General features: G+C 36.0%; 1 long non-coding RNA gene across 1 annotated transcript in view; it reads left to right on the top strand.

Moving 5' to 3' along the window:
- LOC140844820 (uncharacterized) overlaps positions 1-17737 on the top strand; it is a 510376-nt gene that overhangs the window by 112688 nt on the left and 379951 nt on the right. The window lies entirely within an intron of this gene.

Raw genomic sequence — 17737 nt, forward strand, 5'->3', positions numbered from 1 at the left:
TGGGGAGAGTGGGCATCCCTGTCTAGTTCCCGATCTCAGAGGAAAAGCTTTGAGCTTCTCGCTGTTCAGTATAATGTTGGCTGTGGGTTTATTATATATGGCCTTTATTATTTTGAGGTACTTGCCCTCTGTTCCCATTTTGCTGAGAGTTTTTATCATGAATGGATGTTGAATTTTGTCAAATGCTTTTTCAGCATCTATGGAGATGATCATGTGGTTTTGTCTTTCTTTTTGTTGATGTGGTGGATGATGTTGATGGATTTTTGAATGTTGTACCATCCTTGCATCCCTGGGATGAATCCCACTTGGTTATGGTGTATGATCCTTTTGATATGCTGTTGAATTCTGTTTGGTAATATTTTATTGAGTATTTTTGTATCTACATTCATCAGGGATATTGGTCTGTAATTTTCTTTATTGGTGGGGTCTTTGCCTGGTTTTGGTATTAGGGTGATGTTGGCTTCATAGAAAGAGTTTGAGAGTATTCCCTCTTCTTCTATTTTTTGGAAAACTTTAAGGAGAATGGGTATTATGTCTTCTCTGTGTGTCTGATAAAATTCCAAGGTAAATCCGTCCGGCCCCGGGGTTTTGTTCTTGGGTAGTTTTTTGATTACCGTTTCAATTTCTTTGGTCATAATAGGTTTGTTTAACTTTTGTGTTTCTTCCTTGGTCAGTCTAGGGAGGTTTTATTTTTCTAGGAAGTTGTCGATTTCTTCTAGGCTTTCCAGCTTGTTAGCATGTAGGTTTTCATAGTAGTCTTTAATAATTCTTTGTATTTCTGTGGAGTCTGTCGTGATTTTTCCATTCTCATTTCTGATTCTGTTGATTTGTGTTGATTCTCTTTTTCTCTTAATAAGTTTGGCTAGAGGCTTATCTATTTTGTTTATTTTCTCAAAGAACCAGCTCTTGGTTTCGTTGATTTTAGCTATTGTTTTATTCTTCTCAATTTTGTTTATTTCTTCTCTGATCTTTATTATGTCCCTCCTTCTGCTGACTTAAGGCCTCATTTGTTCTTCTTTTTCCAGTTTCGATAATTGTGATGTTAGACTATTCATTTGAAATTGTTCTTCCTTCTTCAAGTGTGCCTGGATTGCTATATACTTTCCTCTTAAGACTGCTTTTGCTGCGTCCCACAGAAGTTGGGCCTTTGTGTTGTTGTTGTCATTTGTTTCTATATATTCCTTGATCTCTATTTTGATTTGTTCATTGATCCATTGATTATTTAGAAGCATGTTGTTAAGCCTCCATGTGTTTATGAGCCTTTTTATTTTCTTTGTAAAATTTATTTCAAGTTTTATACCTTTGTGGTCTGAAAAGTTGGTTGGTAGAATTTCTATTTTTTGGAATTTTACTGAGGCTCTTTTTGTGGGCTAGTATGTGGTCTATTCTGGAGAATGTTCCATGTGCACTTGAGAAGAATGTATCCTGTTGCTTTTGAATGTAGAGTTCTGTAGATGTCTATTAGGTCCATCTTTTCTAGTGTGTTGTTCAGTGCCTCTGTGTCCTTACTTGTTTTTTTCACTGTGGATCTATCCTTTGGGGTGAGTGGTGTGTTTATGTCTCCTAAAATGAATGCATTGCAGTCTATTTCCCTCTTTAGTTCTGTTAGTATTTGTTTCACATATGCTGGTGCTCCTGTATTGGGTGCATATATATTTAGAGTGGTTATATCCTCTTGTTGGACTGAGCCCTTATCATTATGTAGTGTTCTTCTTTATCTCTTGTTACTTTCTTTGTTTTAAAGTCTCTTTTGTCTGATATTAGTACTGCACCCCTTGCTTTCTTCTCGCTGTTGTTTGCCTGAAATATGTTTTTCTATTCCTTGACTGTTTGTCTGTACATATCTTTGGGTTTAAGGTGAGTTTCTTTTAAGTAGCATATAGATGGGTCTTGCTTTTTTATCCATTCTATTACTCTGTGTCTTTTGATTGGTGCATTAAGTCCATTTACATTAGGGTGACTATTGAGAGATATGTACTTATTGCCATTGCAGGCTTTAGATTCGTGGTTACCAAAGGTTCAAGGTTAGCCTCTTTAGTATCTTACTGCCTAACTTAGCTCACTTACTGAGCTGTTATATACACTGTCTGGAGATTCTTTTCTTCTCTCCCTTCTTATTCCTCCTCCTCCATTCTTCATATGTTGTGTATTTTGTTCTGTGCTCTTTTTAGGAGTGCTCCCATCTAGAGCAGTCCCTGTAAGATGCCCTGTAGAGGTGGTTTGTGGGAAGCAAATTCCATCAGCTTTTGCTTGTCTGGGAATTGTTTAATCCCGCCATCATATTTAAATGATAGTCGTGCTGGTTACAGTATCCTTGATTCAAGGCCCTTCTGTTTCATTGTATTAAATATATCATGCCATTCTCTTCTGGCCTGTAGGGTTTCTGTCAAGAAGTCTGATGATAGCCTGATGGGTTTTCCTTTATAGGTGAAGTTTTTCTCTCTAGCTGCCTTTAAAACTCTTTCCTTGTCCTTGATCCTTGCCATTTTAATTATTATGTGTCTTGGTGTTGTCCTCCTTGGATCCTTTCTGTTGGGGGTTCTGTGTATTTCTGTGGTCTGTTCGATTATTTCCTCCCCCAGTTTAGGGAAGTTTTCAGCAATTATTTCTTTAAGGACACTTTCTATCCCTTTTCCTCTCTCTTCTTCTTCTGATACCCCTATAATACAGATATTGTTCCTTTTGGATTGGCCACATAAATCTGTTAGTATTGTTTCATTCCTGGAGATCCTTTGATCTCTCTCTATGTCAGCTTCTATACTTTCCTGTTCTCCTGTTTCTATTCCTTCAATGGCCTCTTGCATTTTATTCATTCTGCTTATAAATCCTTCAAGGGTTTGTTTCACTTCTGTGATCTCCTTCCTGACATCTGTGATCTACCTCCGGACTTAATCCCTTTGCTCTTGCATTCTTCTCTGCATCTCTGTCAGCATGTTCATGATTTTTATTTTGAATTCTTTTTCAGGAGGACTGGTTAGGTCTGTCTCCTTCTCAGGTATTGTCTCTGTGATCTTTGTCTGCCTGTAGTTTTGTCTTTTCATGGTGATAGAGACAGTGTGCAGAGCTGGTACAAGTGACCGCTGGAAGAGCTTCCCTTCTTGTTGGTTTGTGGCCTTCCTCTCCTGGGAGAATAGCGACCTCTAGTGGCTTGTGTTGGGCATCTGTGCGCAGGCAGGGCTGCTTCTTCCTTCCTGGCTGCTATGGAGTTTATCTCCGCTGTTGCTATGGGCATGGCTGTCTCTGGCTGCTGCTTAAAAATCATGGAGCCCCATTGGCGGGGGAGCGGTGGGAGGCTATTTATTTCTGTAAGGGTTCTCCATGCTTCCTGCTTCCTGCTGCCCAGGTGGTTAGAGTGCCCAGAGATCCCCAGATTCCGTGCCTCTGGACTAAGTGTCCTGCCCTGCCCCTTTAAGACTTCCAAAAAGCACTCTCCAAACCAGCAACAACAACAAAAGAATTAATTAATTAATTAATTAATTAATTTAAAAAAAGAAAAACACACGATTTTCTTTGTCCTCAGGTGCTGGTCTCAGGCACCCGCTCATCAGTCTTGCTGCCCTGTTTCCTTAGTATTGGGGTCCCTGTCCCTTTAAGACTTCCAAAAAGCACTCGCCAAAAAAAAGAGGGAAAAAAAAAAAGCACACTCCCATTTCTTTGTTCTCCAGTGTCGGCCTCAGGCACCTGCTCACCTGTCCTGCTGCCCTGTTTCCCTAGTATCCAGGACCTCGCGCACTGTGTTTGTGCTCTGGTCCAGATGGCTGGGGCTGGGTGTTCAGCAGTCCTGGGCTCCTTCTCCCTCCCTGCTGACTCCTCTCCTCCCACCGGGAGCTGGGGTGAGGGGCGCTCAGGTCCAGCTGGGCTGGGGCTTGTATCTTACCCCCTTCACAAAGCGCTGAGTTCTCACAGGTGTGGATGTGGTCTGGATGTTGTCCTGTGTCCTCTGCTCTCTATTTTAGGAAGAGTTGTCTTTGTTATATTTTCATAGATATATGTGGTTTTGGGAGGAGATTTCTGCTGCTCTACTCATGCCGCCTTCTTGGCTCCGCCCTCTCCACAATTACTTTTTTACCTGAATAATTGCAGCAGCTTCTTAACTGCTGCTTCCTTATCTTTAGATTTGTCAACAGAATCTATTGCGTTCAGAGTTAATTCCCAAATCTTCAGAAGTCCTACCTAGACCTCTCAGTTGCTACCACCTCCTATCTGATCTCATTTCCAACCACTGTTGTACCTAGGACTTTTGCAGTTACTGTTCTATCTTCCTAGAATGCTCTTTTCGCAGATGTTTATGGACTTTTTCACTTCCTTTGTGTCTGTGTTCCACTGTTACCTTATCAGAGGGGCTTTGTCGACTATCCTGTGTTACATAGCACTTCTTACCTCCTTTACTCATTTTCCATGGTAGTTATCACCATATTACCTAAGTTATGTTTATTTGTTTATATATTATCTTCTTTTTCCTGTTGAATATTAACTCTATGAAGGTAGATATTTTACATGTTTTGTTTATGCTCTATTCCTAGGGCTGAGAACTCTGGTGGAGCAGTAGATAGGAAATAGTCATTCACCAATGATTGTGTGAATGAATGAAGGAATGGTTTAGTGAGCAAATGAGTTAATTTGACTTTCCCTGATGAGAAATTGAAAATTAAGAAGAAAAAATTCAATTAATTTGATGCAGAAAATTTCAGAAGGTAGTTTTATGAGTTTATCTTACCAAGTACTGACTTAAGGAAATACTAGCTTTTATTGTGGAAGGAGCATGGGTCTGAATATCAGGGCCTCAGTTCTGTGTAGTAAATTGTAGTGGAAAAACACTGAATCTAGATGTCAATATTAATGCCTCCAAGGACTACACATACATGAAAGTTAGGGAAGATTGCCTACCTTTCTCCATACTTGAGAAGAAGTTAAATATTGACTTACCATATAACCCAGTAATTGTGTTCCTTAATATTCACTCAGATGAGCTGAAAGCCTATGTTCACACAAAATCTAGCACAAGATTGTTAATAGAAACTTTATTCATAATTGGCAAAAATGAGTAGAAACCAGGATGGCCTTCAATAGGTGAATGGATAAGCATATCCATGTAATTGAATATTATTTAGTATTAAGAAGAAGTGAGCTATCAAGCCATGAAAAAATACAGAGAAACTTTAACTTCATATTGTTAAGTGAAAGAAGCCAATCTTAAGAGGCTGTCCTCGATATGGTTCCAATATGACACTCTGGAAAAGGCAAAACTGGAGACAGTGAAAAGATCACTGGTTGCCAGGAGTTCAGGAAGGGGGAGAGATGAACAGGTGGAACATGGGATTTTTAGGTCAGTGAAACTATGCTGTATGATACTGTACGGGTGGACACATGACAATTTGAATTTGTTAAAATCCATTGAATTACACAGAAGAGAGTGAAGCCTAATGTAAATGGACTAATGTTATAGACCTTAGTTAATGACAATGTATCAATATTGATTCATTGATTAGAATTTATATACCACAGTAATGCAAGGTATTAATAATAGAAGAAACTGCTTGTAGGGGTGGGAGAAATATGGTACATGGGAACCCTATATTCTGCACAATTTTTTTGTAAACCTAAAACTGCTCCAAACATAAATTTTATTATTTAAAAAAATGCAAAATCATATACTTATCACTAAAATAAGTTTAGAATTGGAAAAGTAGCAATACTATAACCAAGAAAATTGGGAGGCAACATAGGATGTTGGAGTGTGAGTGAATGTACTATGTGTTCTTATTTTCTCATAGTTCATTGTAGGAACTCAATAGATAGATTAAGATATAAAGGTTTAATTATATGAAGTTATAATCATTGGGATAATTAAAATTCCAGATAATAAAATTTGTGCTTATGAAAAGAAAACACAGTCAATGAAAATACAAGTGATACAGTGAAAGAATGTTTTAATCAGAGAAAACATTGATAATAATAATACAAAATAAGATGGTGGGACTATGAATAAATATATGTCATGTCAAATCACTATCTCTATTTAATTAGTTTTAAACTGTATCATGTTCAGTATTACACAGGTGTATATCTCTGTTGTCAATAACAAGAGTAAGATAAGTATTATGATGAATATTACTTGTCATTTGTCTGTAAATTATAGGCAAATAAATGATATTTACAACTTAAAAATCACATCCACCCATGCTTTTTCCTTTCTGGTACAATCCAAGTAGTATCCTCTTTTTGCTGGCTCAGTTCCACCTCCTCTTAAAGCTATGTTTTTAACGTACATTTTAGTTACTTGTTTCTTCAACTTTTCTATTGTTTTACACAGCAGCATCTAAACATGCTCAGACCCCTCCCATCTCCCACAAAATAAACAACACCTAACAAAAATCAACATCTAACTGATGACATATATCCTGTTAGGCTCTGTGTCTGTTTGGTTGCTTGGAAAAATTATTTTTTTATCCTCCATGTCTTTATTATTTTGTTGTTGTGCTAGTGGTGGTAAGGGTGTTGCTGTTTGCTTATTTGTTTTTTGTTTAACTCAATCCTCTGCTCAGGGGAATCTTGCTTCCTCTCGTTATTCCAGTGAAAACCTGCTTCCATGCTTTATAACCAAATTTTGTTCCACCCAAATCTGATAGATACCATGTGTCTCTGTTTTGGTCACTCGGCAACACTGAGCTGGCTTTACTCCTTGAAGTTCTCTCTTTTTAGTTCCTAGGAAACTCTCCTGGTTTTCTTTTTGAATTCCACACATTCTCAGTGTAGTTTCTCTTCAGGGCCCTTTTCTTCTGCATCGCTGGGAATCTGCAAAATGGAAAATGTGAATGTGGGCCAGTTAAGACATGTGGAGGCAGCTTGAATACTTAGCACTCGGTGATTGCTAAGGCGTGTGCTAAGGACACAAAGGTGGCAAGGCTGACTTTCTAGTATCTGGCTCACTGAGTGGTGGATCTGATTTAATGACAGGTTATTTGAGGATAAATCTTTCTGAGAGTGGGAATTATGAACTTTTTGGTGCATGTTGAGCTTCAAGGATGTCAGTCACTTTCATGGTTTCACTCTTATCTGCTTTGCATTCAGAGTCTAAATTCAGCCAATTGCTGCTCTGAGCACAATCTCTGTATTTGCATTTGTTCCAGTATTCCTGCTGCAACTGTATTTCAATCTCCTTAGAACTTTGAGTCTAACTCGTAGTGCCCTTAGTTTCCTGGTATGTTTATTTTCATGGCACTCCTACACCCAAAGAAATACCTAACTATTTGCTCTGTTTGGTTGGTGGGTCTAAAAAACTTAATGAGCTTTCATGTCCTAATAACTTAGTAGCCATATAAAAAAAGGAAATTGAAAGAAAAAATATAATTTTTGTTCTTTCTAAATTGGAATTGTGGATTGATGGGATATGTGTGCCTGTTGGACACTGTAAAGAATCTCATACTTGGAATCATGTCAGACACTGCTGCCTTCAGATCCTGTTTGACACTGATTTTCCTCAAGTACTTGCTTTTTATTGTAGAAGCTTCAAAAAGATACGGTGTCATCTAAAGTATGTAGCGCAATTTAGTTGAAACTGAATGACTTCAGGTAGTCATATGGTATTTCAAAGAAATTGAGGGTCACTATTTCCTTGAATTTTACTTCATTCACATTGTAAATTCTTTAGTTCATGTCACTGTGGTCTTTTTGGTGTTACACCACCACCCCATAATATATTTTTATAATTTTAATCTTGTCCTCCATTTCTTACTTCACATTGCAGCCAGAGCCATCTTTTAATGACTGAAATCTATCTGTTGTACTATTTTCTATAATCCTTCAAAGGCTTCTTGTGAGCGTGAGAGTGTTCAAGGCCTGACCTTTTATGGTTTGGCTTCTGCTTGCTCCTGAACTTTTTCTTTCAAGTTCTACATTTATTACTTTAACTCAATTCTGTGGCATATTGCATTTCTTTCAGTTCTTCAGATGTGCCAAATTCTGGTCTTTTTCACCTTCTTTCATTCTGCCTAGGCATACTTCTCTTAATTTTTACCTCGCTATCATGTTTTTGCTTAGCTATTTCTTCCTAAGAGAGCATTTCCAGATCCCACCTGGCTCATTTAAATGCTGTTCCTATGTAATTCTTTTATTTAACTCATTGCAGAACTTACTGTAACAATGTGATTAAATATTTAATTGCCTGTACACCCTGTTTTTCCTTGACTAGACTACAAGCTCTTTGAAAGCAATGATTGTTTCACGATTATCTCTGTATTCTCTTTGAGTAGTATCAGGATGGGTTCATAGTAAGTGATCGAAAATATTTATTAAATGAATGAATTAAAGTGCCCATAGCAAAATATAGATAATAAAGTCATGCTTTGCCATGTAATAAAACCATTATATTAATAGTGAAATGACTGTAATATATCCTGTTATAACTGATAGAATTCTATTATATTTAATTCAGGAAACATATGTATTATAGCAAAACTATTAGAATATCAATCAGTGAGTTTTGAAAGCTACCCTAAACAATATTCTCCCTTGCATTTATATCATTTGGCTTTACTGATATGGAAAATCTACTATGAATCAAATTCAGTTTTATAACAGACTATCTTAGTTGTGTAATTTTATTCTTAAAATACTTAATGCATGAAGTACATATAATTTCACTAGTTATTTAAAAAAACTTGCTCAGTTTTTATAATACAAATGAATCAATCATTGAAGAAACATTCATTTCAATATTTCTTTTTTGAAAAACCTAGATTCAGTTTTGTTTTAAATAATTGAAAGCCAGCTGCACTTGAAGAATTTTGGTGACATTTATCTAAAGGTGTCTTAATGACCTTGGGTCATATTTGATCAGGTTTTAGATGGAGAGAACATTCCAGGTTATTAAGTCCCCCACCTCATAAAAGAAACTGATAGTTGGAGAAGGAAAATGTGCTCTACGTCTGCATGGGAAAGGATACGACTTTCCCCCTAGGCAAAGCCTGCCAGGCAGTCCTTTTTAGCAAAGGGCAAGGATGACTTCAGTGGAGTTATTTTCTAAAAAGCTAGGAAATAGCTACTCATTTCCCCCTACTACCTTGCTGTAGTTACTCCATATTTGAAAAGGTGAAATAAAAGTTGATGTGTTTATGTGCAGGCCATGCCAAAGTGCTTCTGGCCTGATTGCTTCCCTGTTTTACTGCCTTACTAAGTTATTGTCTCTAGTGCTTGCTCCAAATCTCTACTGTTTCCTCTGTCCTAGAGACATTTGGAATGAGCTGGGACTCTTTTTAAAAAAATATTTTTATTTTTTCCCAGCTTCATTGAGGTATACTTGACGAATAAAAATTGTATATATTTAAGGTGTAAAACATGATGTTTTCATATACATACACATTGTGAAATGAGTACCACAGTCAAGCAAATTAACATATCCACCACTTCACATAGTGGTAGGTTTTTTTAGGTGGTGAGTTAGATGAGGAGTAGGTCTCTCTATTGCTCCTTCTTTTCAAGGGAAATACTATTCAATGTTCTTTAGCCCTCGTGACAGGAAGGGTAGCGATTATGTGTATTTGATGGGTGCCAAAATCTGTTAATGAAAGAGAACATTGGTTCATTGGTTCTCACCACCAGGGGACCCAACATGCCTCACAAGGAAGAGAGGAATCTGAAACCTTCTTTTTAAAGGCCCATCGTAATTAGTTATGAACTTATTTTAAGATGATATTTTTCAGCTTTGAAGATGTCTTAAAAGCAAAAGTGGTATGTTTGGGAAAAGCACAGGCTGTAAGGTAGTGAGTATAAAAAAGTCTGCTAACTCCTTCGAGAAAGCTATCTATAATGTAAGCTCCAGGGTGGGCAGTAATTTTTTGTTTTTTGTTTTTTTTTTTAATTGCTGTAGCTGCTGCCTCTAGAATATGGTCCAGCACATTGTAGCTACTCAATAAATGTTTTTAGAGTGAATGAAAAAAACAAAACCTGGACACTCTTTGGATGACTGACAGTGGAGAGAACATTTCCACACAGAGATGTGAACTGAGGCCAACCCAACCATCCTCGTCTCACAGTCCTCCTTTATTTGATGAGGAAAAATGTGGGTGGGTGTGCCAGCAGAGGGCGGAGTATGCACAGCTGTCTGCATTGACTGCACCATCTAGACCCCAGGGGCACAGCTGGGTTAGAGTCCTAACTTTATTTCTAGCCATGAGTATTGTTTTACATGGATAATTGAGAGTTACCTGTAAATATTTAAAAACTCATCATTTAGCTTGTATTTTGTCTTTCTTCTATTCTCGTAAGTCAAGAGAAATCATAATCCCAACAAAAAGCCTTACATGAAACTATTACTGTTTAGGATCTGTTTTTTCTTCACAGAATAATATACAGTATTTGACCATTATTTGTACCCACAGCACTTCTGTTACTTCTGGAAGAAAATGTTGCTACTTTTCAAACATCCCATCTATCATTCTGGTGTCATGTGAAATCATCTGGGACTCTGTGACAGGTCTAATGCCAAGAGGTAGTAATGTAGACACAGTTTCTAAATTGTGACTTAAAACTGAGACAGATGTTGGGCAAGGAATACAGTCAAAGTCTTGCTTTTGAAATTATATTCTAATTGCTTTCTTTTTAAGATACAGGGGTTTACAACTTTTATCTAGAGGGCTATAAAAGTCATGAACCTAGGGAAATGTACAAAGGCTTACAAATGTAAAAGTGATGTTTCCTGAGCTGCAGAACCACTCTCTCAACAAAATTCATGATGATAATATTGAGTTGAACACAACTCACCTCCAGTGTTAATAAGCTTATGGTAGATGATAACAGAGCCAAGTCAAAGAAACACAGAATTCATTGTTATACATTAAATACTTATATTAGTACTCTTCACATATATATATGTAAACTACACAGTTAAATTACTAATAATTAAAAATGTGCTTTTGAATGTGTCTATTTAGTTCTAAATAGTTTAGTTTCTAAACTAGTGTCTAAATAGTGTCTGTTTAGAAACTAGATTCTATGTTTATAAAATTTTTATTTCTATAATTTGAAAATTGGTTTCTAATTTGTCATGATCTCAACTGTGAGAAACAAAGCACACACATGTAATTCATGCTGGAGTGATGTAACTGCCTATTTCATGCACCTGTTTAATGTATGTACAATCTATTCAAATACCCCAGTGATGCAGGGAAATAGTGATCATTTTTTACCACCAAATTGAAAATTTAAATAATATATTTATAGATTCCTCCTAACCCCCAGATTTGATAAAGTTTGTGCAAATCTCATTGAGCATTTAAAAAAGTGTTAAAAAAAAAAGAATTTACAAAGACGTTATATTCAGAATACAAGTCAGACTCTTTGATATTTTCAAACAATGCTTAGCTGAATGCTACAGGTGATTGGTCTGCCTTATACATTTTAATGTCAATTTATATATACAACAGGTATTGAATCTGTGCTAATCTTTAGCATTAAATCCATTATTTTTTGAAATTGATTTTCCCTATCAAACACTTGATATTTAATGAGAAAGTTAGGCTTATAACCTATTGAGATTATAATACCTATGATGCTGTGATAATGGTCATATTTTACTTGTATAATTTTTAATATCTAGAAGGCTATCACATATATACCACATTTACTCACCAATGTAATGTTTTAACATAGGTAGGGCAAGTATCCATATTATTAAGTACATAAAGTTTCAGTTACCCAGTATCATTATTAATAGAGAAGTGTTATATTTAATCAAATTAAGAAAAACCTAACATGAATCAAGCATCTACTATTTCACTCTGAAAAGTGTTCTACTTTTCACCCTGACACTCTGCTGGTGGGATGGTTTCCCAACAAGATTATGCCTGGTTGAGTGACAGAACTAGGATTTAAATAAAGATGTTTGTGTTTGATTATTGCTGATTTTCTTTCTATAGAAAATTTTTGCTGCTGCTTGTTAAAATTGCATGTATGAACTTGGGTTGTATCTTAAGGTGCGCTCATCAGGAGGAGGAGGGGATGGGTGAGCTGTTACTAGAACAGAGGCCAGGAACTGGGCTAGAATTTGGGAGCTTTTGTCCAGAATGCCCTGAAAAGCTATGAGACATGAGAGAGAATCTGGACGTATCCTTTTTGACCCTTTGGAAATATTGATACTCACATCTCAAACCATTAGCATTTCAACTCTCTTGATTTCCAAGTAAGTTTTTTGGAATTCCTGGCTCTCATCCTGTCTCCGGTTTTCACCCCTTCACTGATCTTACAACTCTGAATGTCACCACATCCTTCAGAGCAGGGGATGGAAAGGGTGCAGAGATTCTGGCAAGACTGAGGATGGTTTTAGTCTGTCTGTGTAGTTAGTAGGTGCACATTTCACAGTTCACAAACTTTGGTGTATAAAAATTCAGGGTTATTCTTCTGTAACTGAGTTTGACTTATAATATGATCTGCTATTCCTTTCTGGTGGGGATTGAGGGGTATTATAATTAGCACACATGGTGTCGGCGGGGGGATCATGGGGAAGACAGTGTAGCACAGAGAAGACAAGTAGTGACTGTGGCATCTTACTACACTGATGGACAGTGACTGGAATAGGATACGGGGGGGACTTGATAATATGGGTAAATGTACTAACCACATTGTTTTTCATGTGAAACCTTCGTAAGAGTGTATATCAATGATATCTTAATAAAAATAAATAAACAAAAATTTAATATCATGTAATTCTAGATAAACCCAGTCAATTCCACTTTCTCCCTGGGTTTCCATGTAAGTTTTGGATAGCTTTATTAGAAATGTCAGTGTTTAGGGAAGTAAAGGCTTGCTTGATTCAACTGTTCTCCATATTGACATAAGATGCAATATACATTTCTTGTCTGATCCTTGGATCTTTCATGAGCCAGTCTGGCATATTCTACCAGTTCCTGAGTTTTGAAACTCTCACAATACAACCCACCCTAGGGATGTAAGAATTATAGATATATGACTTGTCCTTCATCCTTAGTACGGAGGAGCTTCATTTCCTTCAGGGCAGAAAAGCAACTTTCACTTTGTCATACATTCTTTCTGATCTGTTATTTATAAATTAGCTTTATTTCTTGAGTCCTCATGGTTCTAGTACTAGGTTCTCAAAAGGCTTGAAAAAAACCTCGCCTCCCATATAGAGTATCTTCACAATGAGTTTTGAAAACTTGTTTGGAGAAAAGCCAAGACTAGTCTTTTCTGTAACCACTCTTCTCAGAGGTAAATAATGAGTGTTACCTACAGGTAAAAGGTATAAAGACCTAAAAAAGAGAAATATTTAGAGGAAAATAGGATGGTTAAAATATTATACTACTATGTTGAATAAATAACAAATTCTAAAAGAGTCAAGATTTGTTTAAAGTTATAATGCTCTTCCTCATGGATGAATCCAAGTGGCTGTGTTAGCGTGTGTTTTAAAAAGGATTATAATTGGATAATTCAACAATTGATTGAATACCTACACAGAAAACCAGCAAAGAAATAGAAGAGCTCCATCAACCAACAGGATATAATTGACATTTAAAACACACTACCCCACAGTTACTCAATAGACTTTCCTTTCAAGTGCCCACAGGATATACATCAAAATAGATGAAAACACAGGGAGTCAATTTCTGAACTCTGTTTCTCACCATTTCTGATTGGAAACAGTTACATTTGGCCTGAATTTAATTATTTCTTCTTATATCTTAAGAAAAAGTAGCCAGTATTAGTCCTAAACACGAATATTCTGACCCTTCCTAACTGTAAATTCTAATGATATAAACTTTCTTGGAAGCAAATAGGATCTTTCCAGCTTTGACCACATGATCATTTATCAAAAGCTTTATCTTGGCATAAAAAGGGTTATCAGATTTTTGGACTCTTAATGCTTTATTTTTTTACTGTTTCCTAATTACTGAGCAAATGCCGGATATTTTTATTATGGCAGCACCAGACTTGTGAACTCCATCTTAGGCTAGCTAAACTTCTAAATAACATGAGAACTAACAGTAATTTAGTGACTCAAACAAAATGAGGGTCATTTTATATCCCTCTTCATGTACCGGTCTGGGTTAATGTCTTAGGAAGTTGGTGGCATATCATTATTCAGGTACTCTGTCCTGGCATCTCTGCAATCCTTACTACAAGCTTCCCAGGGAGTTCTGCTTATTCCCATCCCAGCTAGCAGGAACAGAGAAATGAATATGTAGGAGCCATGCTCTGTCTTCAATGCCCCAGACTCAACTGACACATGTCACTTCCACTCACACTCTTGGTCAGATTGGTCATATGGCCTTGCCTAACTGTAAAATGGCTGGGAAAATGTAGCTCAGGAAGAAAAGGAGAATACATTTTTTGAACAGCTATCGGTTTTTGACAGAGCATTGTCATCAAATCAGTAAGAGGAGAGTACATTATAAATGAAATAAGAGATAGCGTAGTAGATAGATTAGAAAGAAGCAATTTGAAGAACAAAAAGAAACAGGGAAGAGAAGAATGTGTGTCTGTTTTTATTGTGTGACAGCTCTGTAATACCTGGGTGGCTCAGTTACAATAAAGGTGTAAGGCCAAACCACAATATAGAAAATCTATACTTGGGAAGATTTCTGAGTACAGGGAAATATAACCAGTATCATTATCTTTGAATGCCTTCACTGTAACTTTATGGAGTTAAAAAATGGGCTGCTGAATAACACTAATATACAATTATACAGATTTGAATATAACAAATATCAAATGATTATACTTATTGCTACATGAATCAGCTCACTAAAGAATTGATTAAATGATAAGAGTAAATTAGAGTGCCTGTTTCTTCCAAGGGTTATTTCCACCTCATCACTTGGTGAAGATACTACTTTGGTTATAACATTGGATTTTGGAATGTCAAAAGAAAAATTAGTATGTATTAACACACAAAAAATTGAATTAATAAAACTAAAAGATTATTTTAAATATTGTTCTTTATATTGAATATTAGATTTTAGAATAGATTGGTTAGAGCAAAATTTTGTAAAACATTAATATTTAGGAGAGTAATGAAATCTTTAATCCTTGATGGTTTTCATTAATATTTCTTCAAGCCATAATTTCTTGACCAACTGTCTTTGATATAAATACAAAATTTAATACCTTTATTTTATATGGTTTCAAAACTGTTACTGTGAAAAAAAATAATTTTGTCCAGTTATTCTTTCTGTATTTATGTATTATTTATGTTTTATGAGTGTTATGCATTTTTAATTTTTGAAGTTTACATGGATGAATACATTACAGTCTCAGCATAAATGCAAGAGGGAATTAAGGCTAGTAGAAGTACTTTGCATAAACAAAACCAGAAAAAGAACACATACATTTGATAATAGTAAACCAGTAACAAAGCAAAATGGGCTTTTTGTTGCTTCGATAAACCTTGTGTGGATATCATATGAGGTGCCGCTTAGGAATGTGACTTTTCATGCCGATGAGAGGCATGATCTGTTTGCCTGCAGCACTGGAAAAGCGACTGCTAGAGATTAGGAATTACACATGTGAACGTGAAGAAGTTTATCTACAACCAGAACTACAAAACATTCTTATTCTAGGAGACATTAGTGTTTCAAACAGATTTAGATTTTCAGTTAGTACTCAGAACTAAGCCAAGTTATTTTTGAATATCATTGAGATAAATAATAAATCTTAATTCAGTAGCAAATGGAAGATTGAACATTCATGGAGGAAGTGCCGTTCTGTATGTAACGTCTGTTGCATTTTAATGCAACATAAAATTGTTTTCCCTCAGTGTATGTTTTCCTTGAGTGTTCAAGTTACACAATGTGAAATATAACTTAAGGTGAAAAATATATAGTGAAAAAAGTTTGAATTGTCATTAAATTGTTGTTACTCTGCATTATAGTATGTGGTCCTGGGATTTGCACATGTGCTTCTGGAGCAGATGTGAGTGCTTTAATTAACTGTAGCTTGGTTTCTGTGTAAAGGTACAGGGTTCTTAAATGAAAATGAGACATTCTTGCCATTACATAATATCCTAAGTGATTTATTTCATAAAATTACTTTGAAAATCAAGAAGGACTCTGCTGTCTTACGGCATGTGATGTTACTCTCCTAAGCCAACTTGGTGATTGTTGCTAAGGAACCCCCTTTAAAGCAGTTTTACTCTCTTATGTTTAGATGATAATATGGTTCAGAGCCAGGATGTAGTAAATCTTTTGGCTTGAAATAGCACAAATATAATTGAAATTTTAAGCAGAGGCTTGTGAATGTTATATTGATGTTATATTACTTCAGGAGAATGCTGGCTCTCAGAATGTTTGGGTTTATTTTTTTAACTGAAATTTTTATCTTTAGAACTAATTTTTGTCTCTTAAAGGAAGAAGTATTTAAGTTGCTAAGAAACTCTGTTTAACTCATTCAAGAAAATATATTTAGTTAAGATCTTGTTATACAGGTTCAATTATCTTTCTTTTGCCTTTAATACCAATTTGATTTCTCTATTAGTTAAAACTATTTGATATTGAGAAAAACAGCTTCTTTTTTTATATAACCAAGGCTCTTCTTCAAAAGGAAGAAGAAATGGTCAGATTTATCAGTTTGCCATTATTTCTTTTTTTTAATTCACTTAATGAGAGGAATATGTCCTTTCTAAAGTGTCTATGATGACATGCAGTATGTTATGCATAGTAGAGTCTTAGTGACAAATTTGTAGAAATCATAAATAACATTTGACTAGAATACTTTCTTCATCTTCATAAAATACAGTTAGAATTTCACTCACAATTGCTCAGCATGTTTTCCAAAAGAGTAAGTTAACAAAGAAGATCCCTTTATAGCTTAGTGAAAATTGTAATTTAAAAATTTAAGTTTCTTAACAATAAAGATCATATTTGATCATGATCACATTCACATGACAATTTGGCATAGTATTCTAATCAACATTGGTGTTTAATGAATATTTTTTGCTTGAATTAACACAAACAAAAAGAGTATTGTAGACAAGTTACCCAGTTTAAGTTGAAGAAGTCCCCTCTCTTTTTTAGGATCTACAATATTTAGGTTTTAAAATTGTAAGAACAAGTCAACTACAAAATGCCACTGGTTTGCTAATAGACATTTTTTATAACATATGGAACAATTCAATGTGGGTGTTGATATCAAGGGATAGTTATCTTACTTGCAGTGATTCTGGAACCCTGTTATCTTCCTTGTAGTTTTTCTGTTTCCTGGGGTTTTGTCAATCTCTGTATCCACCTAGCAGAAAACTAGAATACGTGGGGAAGGCACAGACCCTTCTTAAATGCCCGGATACAATTACCAGTTGTATTTAGTGGCATAGGTAAGACATAGTCATGTGAAACAGAGGAAGTAAGATCTAAACAAGAATGCACCAAAGCACCTGGTACATTCCAAGAGTGGGGAGTTAGTTGTCTATTGTGTCTCCCGTATTACATGAAAGAGTGTGACAGGGCCTGTAGCTGAAAAGATAAGGTAAATCTAAAGTGTGAAGGATCTTGAAAAGGGAGCAGAGGGATTGCTTTGGATCTGAGTTTTAAAAGACAGTATTTATTTGTAGCCTTCCAGAGGACTGGAATCCTGAGGGTGGATGAGGCTTAGGCAACTGGGGAGGTTCGGAAGGAAAGCTGGCACACGGGGCACAGAACTGCCTCACATGTCTTATAAGTGCTGGGAGGCGGAGGAAGGCACTTCCTGTTTCCTGTGTGTCTGAGGGCCAGGTATCTGTGGCCTAGGGACTCCC

Source organism: Manis javanica, chromosome 12 (genome assembly GCF_040802235.1).
Source record: "Manis javanica isolate MJ-LG chromosome 12, MJ_LKY, whole genome shotgun sequence".
NCBI lineage: Eukaryota > Metazoa > Chordata > Mammalia > Pholidota > Manidae > Manis > Manis javanica.